Genomic DNA, 8,766 nt, shown 5'->3' with positions numbered 1-8,766 from the left:
TTAAAGATACTTATGCTTATGTGAAGAACTATGATAAATGCCAAAGGACTGGAAATATATCAAGGAGGAATGAGATGCCCTTGACAAACATTTTGGAGATTGAATTGTTCGACGTGTGGGGCATTGACTTCTTAGGCCTGTTTCCTTCTTCATATGGGAAAAAGTACATCTAGTTGCTGTGGACTATGTATCTAAGTGGGTTAAAGCTGAAGCATACCCTACAAATGATGCTAAAGTAGTCATGCGATTCCTACATAAACATGTGTTTACAGGATTTGGGACACCAAGAGCTATTATTAGTGATGAAGGTTCTCACTTCGTGAACAAATGGATTAAGTGGTTGCTTGAAAAATATGATGTAAAGCATAAGATTGCTATTGCCTATCACCCCCAGTCCAATGGGCAAGTTGAAAGACTGAACCGTGAAATCAAAGGTATCCTTAAAAAGGTAGTACGCCCTAGCAGAAAATATTGGTCTCGAAGGCTCGATGATGCATTATGGGCCTATCGAACAATATTTAAGACTGTGTTAGGAATGAATACTTATCGATTAGTCTTTGGAAATGCATGTCATTTGCCATTAGAGTTGAAGAATAAAGCTCAATGGGCTTTGAAGTAGTTAAATTTTGATCTAAAGCAGACCGATGAGAGAAGGATGTTACAATTGGACGAGTTGAAAGAGCTGAGGTTGTTTTCCTATGAGAGTGCCAAAATGTGTAAAGAAAGATCAAAGAGATGACGTGATACTCATATTCAACTTCCTGAGTTTAAAGAAGGTCAGAAGGTGTTGTTTCAAGGCTGAAATTATTTCCTGGGAAGCTGAAATCCCAATGGAAAAGACCCTATACCATCTACTGAGTTTATCCTTACGGAGCTATTAAATTATACGACAATTATGGAGGTACGTTTAAAGTTAATGGTCAACGTCTCAAACACTACTGGGATGGTGAAGTTGAGCGAATTGAATCCTCGCTCATCTTAGCAGACCCTAAATTTTTCATGAACTCATTGTGTAAATAAATAAATAATTAGAAATTATTTTCTTAATTTATTACATTTAAATAATTCTGTCTAAGGAGATTGGAACTTAAGCGAGACCGCTGTGACCCCTCCAACCTTTCCTAAGAATTAATTTAATGTTATTTGTTAAGAAGAAATTTTCTAATGAAAATTTTTAAGTTTCATTTTGTTCAGTTTAAATTTTAAATTTTTAATAAAGGGGGTCAAATTTGGCCCAAGTACTAATCAGTTTCTTTTAAGATACAGCCTGAGTTTGAGGCCCAAGACAACAAAAATGAGGAAAAAAATTAAGCCTTGTCGTCACAGCCATTACTTGCCGCCTAAGTAACTTTAATGTAGCTAAATTTTTGCTAAATATTGCCCTAATTTTTCCCTATATAAACCCCTCTTCATTCTACTAATTTGCTTCCACCCTAAAAATTCCTAAATCTCTTTTTTGTGTCGTCAACCTCAAATCTTGAAAGAAACCCTAGTCCTTTTCTTTCTTTTTTCCGAAATTCCCTATTGCTGCCGCAAAGAGATCGCCACTGCACCATCCTTGCTATCGCAAGATTTTTGCCGTAAAAAGTTATACCAACTTTGCCAATTTCTCTTTTCTCTCTTGTGTAGGAACTCTGCTGAATTTTCGGGAAAATACCATGTCTCGCAAAAGAACTAGATCGTCAAATACTAATCCTGAAAACCTGATTGTGGTTGATGAATAAATGAAAGAGCAATTTGATTCAATTTTCAAGCATCAACCTATGATGCTGGAAAAAGGTTTTAATCTGAAGAGCAATGATGTGTTGGTTGTTCCTGTGCCAATTAGAAAGATAATTAATACTCTCAAATGGGAACGATTCTGTGATGCTCGCTCACTTCCCGATGATGAACTAGTTCAAGAATTCTATGCTAGTTTGACTATGCAAGATGTTATTGAAGTCATTGCTCGAAAGAAAAAGGTACCTCTTACTTCTAAGTCCATCAATGATTTGTTTAATTGACTATGCAATATCAATTGGGATTTTCTTCAACAAGTGATTGATGTTGTGACAAATCCAGGATCCCAATGGATTATAAGAAAGTACGGGAGCCATTCTTGTCGAAGAGAATACTTAAAACCAGTAGCAAAGGTATGGTTTTATTTTGTTCGCTACAGTTTTATGCCTATCTCACACAGTTCAACCATCTCGATGGAACGAATACTCTTGTTATATGCAATCTTGACAAAAAAATCAATTAATGTTAGGAAAATTATCCTCAAGGAGATTCATGATTGTGCTAAAAAGAAGGCAGGAAGTGCTTATTTCCCATCATTATTCACTTCACTTTGCTTAAGGGCCCGTGTTAAAACACAAGTAAATCTGAAGGGGCAGTATGTTCAAGGGTGTATTACAAGTCATGATCTTGAAAGGTTGGTAGAAAGAGTACATGAGTTGAACCAAGGTGAGCAAGAGGAACCAACTGACCCAGAAACCGAAGAGTCAACAAATAAAACAGAAACTAAAGCTGATTCAGTTACAGATATTGAAGAGGAACAATCTGATAAGGAACCAAATAGTCCTCAACCAGCTGAAGGAGCTGAAAAACCTGAACCTAGGGTTGAGCCAGAGGAAGAACCAGTCAAGCTAAGTGTTGAACCTGAATATACAACTCCCATGCCGACTTCTGCAAGTACTTCAAGGAAATCAGAGTTGTCAATTTTGATGGATATGTGCAAATTCATGCACAATCAGCAACAAACTTACTGGAAATATGTAAAAATTAGAGATGATTCAATTCAAAATACTTTTAAGAATATCGCTAATACTTTTGTTCCTGAGTTCCCAGATGCTACCTTTGAGACATGGACGGAAGAGACTAACGGTGCAAGCAAATATGGAGCTAAAGAAGACAAGGGGAATAAGTCAGAAAAATAAAAGGGGGGATTCTTGTCTTGTTATTTATTTAATTATTTTTAGGTCTTTAGGAATTTATTTCTTTAGTAATTAGGATTTAATTTTTTTCAAAATAAAACATAGCAAGCATGAATAAATACTTCTTTAGAAAGAAAAAGGTTAAGTGATGTGGCAATAGGAATGAACATGTCTAGGATTGGGTTATTAGGAAATACTTGGTATTTAAGCAGTCTTAATGACTCACCTCTCTTTACAGCCTTACCTACTGTTAAGGTTTCATTCATTACTTTATTCTCGCAATGAGGACATTGCTTCTTTTTAAAGGGGGTAAGGCAAATTGCTCAAATTTTTAAAATTTTCAAGTATGTTTCAAATCATTCTTTCATAAGTATGTCTTAATAAGTGAATGTTTAGAGAAATTCTTTTAATAGGATAGCTTGTATGCAAGCATGATTGATGATTTTATTTGAGTGATTGTATGTTATCATGAAAAATGTAATGTTTTTATGATCTTAGTCTTAGGTAATGTTTGCCACGAAAACTTAGTTTCTCTTGAGATCAGACATGCATGAAGTTTTATATATTTAGAATTGACTTAGTAACTTTCTTGAGGAGAAATCCTATGGGACATAACAATCTAAAATGATATAGGCACAATTTTTCTTTGGATCGTTTGAGCCTTTTCATTCCCACCTTATGATATTAGACCCTTGAAACTATAATTTTGAGCTTAAAGGCCTGTTCATTGTAATAAACCTACATTATAAGCCAGTACCATCTTTTTAAAATTATCCTAATTTTTTGCAGCCAGTACCATCTTTTTAAAATTATCCTAATTTTTTGCACCTATCTTAACTAAAGTTGTCTTGGGAATCAAAATTTGAGGAAATTTTCATAAAGATGTATGTTCTCAGGTGCGATTTTACGAAGCGTCTAAGCACAGTTCACTCGCGTTGATCAATCAAGAGCTTAACAACAACAACAACAACAACAACAACAACAACAACAACAACAACAACAACAACAACAAAGAAAGAGTGAAGAAAAATTTTCTCAGTCTCCAAAAAGAAAATGTATCAGTATGAGTTCAGAATAAGTTTGGGGGAATTCCATAGGTTCACTTGAAGAAAAAGGTTGAATTTCGAGAAATCTAAGACAAGTTAAAGGTTAAGATTTTGAAACCGACATGTCCCATCTCTTAAAATCCCCACCTTTAACCAAGCCCCATTACAACCTTATGAAAGACCTATTGATTTGATGATTATGTCACCTACATTAGTGGAGAGAAAGAATTAAGTTCAACATATGAAGATCATAAATAAGCTTTATGATTGTTTTACGTGATTGATGAAAAATTGTGTTGAATGAAGAATATCATCTATAGCTGGGACATACATGCAAACTATGATTCATGTTGATATATCTTGAAACTTAGAATAAAATTTTCAAAATGTTTGTATATGAGTTACTTGTTAATAAAAAAGATCTATGAGCATGAATTTATTGATGCATGATTATGAGTGTTGGTAGCTCGAATTAGGTCTTCGGCACATCCTAGGTCTTCGTATAAAGTCAATTGTGCAGACGAAAATAGCCTTAGCATACTTGGGCTGTAAGTCGACCTATGTTGTGCCATAGCCCTTGCATGGCGTGACACGATAGGTGAATTTCGCCTTGTATGGTTTGTTCCATGCTTTGAAATCTTGGGAAGCTTGTGCATCACTCCTCATTTACTCCTACATTAATTGGGCCTATAAATCTTCATCCTACACACTCAATTACACATATTAGCACTACCTAAGGCCTGTGTCGGCCTAATGGGTCACAACACTTATAAAATGTGTTTAAAAAACACTTATTTTACTAATATTTAATTCTAAGTATTAAATAGCAAAAACATAATATTAAATACTAAATCTCTTAGAAAGTAAGCTCCTTAAGTGCGAAAATAACCTGAATTAAATACTACATTTGATTGCAGGTCACAGACTCAGTGTTAAAATCACTTCCGCTAGATTGAAAGAAATCAGGTGTAAGAGAGACCCTACCACTATGTTGAAGCACCCTATGTTGTTGATCGTTTGCAGGCCTACTATTAGGAGTTGGTTCTAGAACCTTTTCAGTAAGGTTTTGTATATTTTTTGAAATTTCTGAAAGTACCTCTTTACTCTGAGGTTTAAAGGCATTCATATAACTTTCTTCAAGGAAAATAGCATGAGTTGACACTATAACAGTTTGTTCTTTCGATTTATAAAACAAACCATCCTCTGTTCCCTTTGGATACCCTTCAAACATGCACACTTCTGCTCGTGACTCCAACTTTGTCACATCTTTGTCCAATGCATGAGTTAGCATCCCCTAATCCTAAAATGATTAAGATCCGGTTTCCTGCCATGCCACAATTCGTATGGGGTTTTCAGTGTTTCTTAGTTGGAACATGATTTAGAATATAGTAAGCTGTTTGTACAACATATCCCTAAAAAATGATTGTCAGCTTTGAATAACTTAACATCAGATGTACCATGTCCAACAACTTTCGATTTCTTCACTTTTTCATACCATTATGTTGTGGAGTGCCCGACACGGTTAACTTGGATAAGATCCCATTCTCTATGAGGTGCCCTAAGAACTCATCAGATAAATATTTCTCACCTTGACCAGACCGAAGTGCCTTTATGGGTTGTTTCTTCACTTTTTCACGAAACTCTTTGAATTTATCGAATGTTTCACTGTTGCGGTGCATTAGGTATACATACTTATAAATGGAATAGGCATCAATAAAGGTTACATAATACTCCTAACCATTTCTTGCACTAACACTCATTGGGCCACATACGTCACTGTGCACAAGTTCTATGGGTTTTCCGGCCCTCGTTCCTTTTGCATTAAAAGATCACTTAGTCATCTTATCTTCCAACCAAGATTCACATTATGGAAGATCAATTTCTTTAAGTGAACTTAAGATGTCGATTTTCACAAGTCTAGTGATTCTTTCTCGGTTAATATTACCAAGTCTTATCTCTAAAATCTTTCATCTCCTCGAACCCCTGTAGGGAAATACAAATACGATTAATGGCTCCTGAATCAATGAGTTAGTGGTTTATTGGATCCTCCACTAAACAAACTTCTATTATAAAATGTTTAATACCTTTTTGTTGCTTCTCTCCCTATCGTCCACTCAAAAAAATAGGGAGAGAGATATGAAATGATCAACAGTCAAGAATTAAAATAAGATATAAAAATCGTGACTTTACTACAACTATGATAGGTCAGTTGTAATATTTGTAATGTTACAATTGAACACTAGAGTATTTCAAGGATCAAACCCATGAGAATCATGGATTGAACAATTTGTAAATAACGTGTGTGTAAAATAAAGAGTCTAATCAATTAAGCACAAAAGCTATATTACGGAAAATCATAAAATTAAGAGAAATTAATCTACTTTACCATCAAACTAGCAATGACTAAATTGAAAAACATGCAAAGTTATGAACTTAACAATTAAATAAAAATCGATGGTTGTTTGACATCAATGTAGTTTACTAGTCCTTGAATTAGGGATCCAAATCACTTAAAGTCCCAAAATGGCTCCGTTTTACCTCTCATTTTGTACTTTACCAAGTTAGACAATTTAATTTGAATTATCTCTCGATCTCACCGGTTAACCTAGAACTAATGAATTGGTGCCCAACAAGATCTCCTTTGTCTCACTTACCGTAATGTTCCCTTACAATCGTCAATCCTAAGTTTTTAAGCTTATTCAAATTATTCAATTTATTACGATTTAGTCCTTCAGCCAAAAATTAGCTCACCGCATCTCCATCAACCAACCTCCTTAAAGGTTTAGCTATTCATGCTGGAAATAATACTAATAACCATGGAAAGGAAAAACAAAGAAGCCATTAAAATAAAGCTTAAAAAATCTAAAAGTTGAGATTTTTATGCAAGAAAATTTAAAATACATGTAAAGAAAAGCATTCAACAAGAAAATCAAGCAATAAACATGAAAGGAACAAACTTTAATAAATACAAAGAAAAAGAAATTGAAATACATTAAACTAAATTTTAAAATGTCTTACAACCAAGGTACATGGACTAAATGTGTAAATAAACTTAAGCTACAGTGATAATTAACTTGGAATTTTACGAATTTTGGCCTATATGAACTTGGAATTTCATAAGGTTGGTATTTGATAATGTTTTCGACAATGGTTTTCATAAAGTTCAGTCAATTTTTGTAAACGAGTTTTAAATATCTTTAATTTTGGAAAAATTAATGAATTGTAACAGGGTCAAAACTGAGAGCTTTTATGAAGCAAATTCGCCAAAATTTTAAAACCAACCTAAAAAACCCCCTTCCCAGCTTGTTTCACGAAAAAGCTTTGCTCTCTTCTTGCTCGTGTCATTTTTGCTCTCTTAAGTCCTCTTCATTGATTTTGGTTGCTAAAGCTTCTCCCTCTTGATTTTTGTCAATTCTCAAGCCATTTATCTTTAAAATATTCCAAGAAAATACCAAAAAATCTTACAAAATTCATCATCTTCCTTTAGTGTGGGTTTCTCAGATTTGTGTCGAAAACTCTATTTTTCTTCTGTCAAGGGAAATCAATCATCTTCCTATTAATTTAAATGTTATTTAGTTCTTTAAACTAAATTTTTAGCAATTAAAACACATGTTTTAAATAAAAGCCGAAAATGGGTCTTTAATGGTGAATTTCGAGTTTGTGGATAAAAAAATGGTTTAAAGTGTTTTTCAGATAGATTTAACCTAATTAGAAGCTTTCTAAAGTAACTTTGAAATTTCATTAAGGATTTCTCGGGTTTTAATGAATTTTTGTTGTTATGGCCAAAACTTGTCGAAAAATTTTGATACCTTAAAACGTGTAGTTTTGTGCAGTTTAAAGGTTGGGAATTAGTCATAGATGAATATGGAGATGAATGAAACTAGTTTCGTATGAAAAGATTAAATGTAGTCTGAGTTATTCGAATTTTAATTTTGTCGTACTATAGGGTTTAGTTATATAAGAATGTAGTTTAAGCTTCTATTTCAGTTGGTTTAAGTGAGTCCTTGGCTATTACTTGACTATGTATATCATGTGATTGTTGTGTGTGAAGCCTCGGATTCATTAGAGCCTACTACGAGTTGAAGGAAGAGCTAGTTATGCTATTTCATGAATTCTTGGCATGGTTTATCAACAAAAAGTGAATGTATGATTTATAATTCATGATCATGGTATGTTATTTTTAATAGAAAAAAAAGATGCAAGAGAATTAACATGTCATTTTAGATGAAAAAGTTGTCGGATGGTGATGTGGCATCTCGATATTCAATTTGGCATCCAGGCCGAGTATGAGGTGTTACATTTTGTGGTATCAGAGCCTAGGTTCAATAACACTCGAACCTAAGAAAATGTTGTGTGTATTGGGGTTGCGAGACCTGAAAGATTAAATTATTTTAGCTACTTGAAATGCATGTGATATCTCTTGATTGTAATGTATGTGGGGTAGGAATGAGAACACATTACCTTTGATTCTGTAGTTTGCTTGTAGGAATGAGACTTGGATCATTTCACCGCCACTCACACTGTTTGTTATTTGATTATATGTTTGTGTATGGTAGATTATTAGATATGCCTCCTAGACATGTGAATCTAGGAGCTAGTGCTCAAGAGGATAGTACATCCTCCGCACCTCCTGTGCCTTTGCGTAGAGTGAACATACCTGATGAGAGCATATACCTTTGATGGAAGTGATAATTGGAGCATTTTAGTGGATTGTTGGTGCTAACTCTGCTCCTACACTTGTCAATCCTGCACTTGTGAATCAGGGCTTGTCGCTTGAACGTCTTTGGGCGTTGGCTGGTAAAGAG

The sequence above is a fragment of the Gossypium raimondii genome, chromosome 3 (genome assembly GCF_025698545.1).
Source record: "Gossypium raimondii isolate GPD5lz chromosome 3, ASM2569854v1, whole genome shotgun sequence".
Taxonomy (NCBI): Eukaryota; Viridiplantae; Streptophyta; class Magnoliopsida; order Malvales; family Malvaceae; genus Gossypium; species Gossypium raimondii.
Note: the sequence above shows the minus strand (reverse complement) of the source record.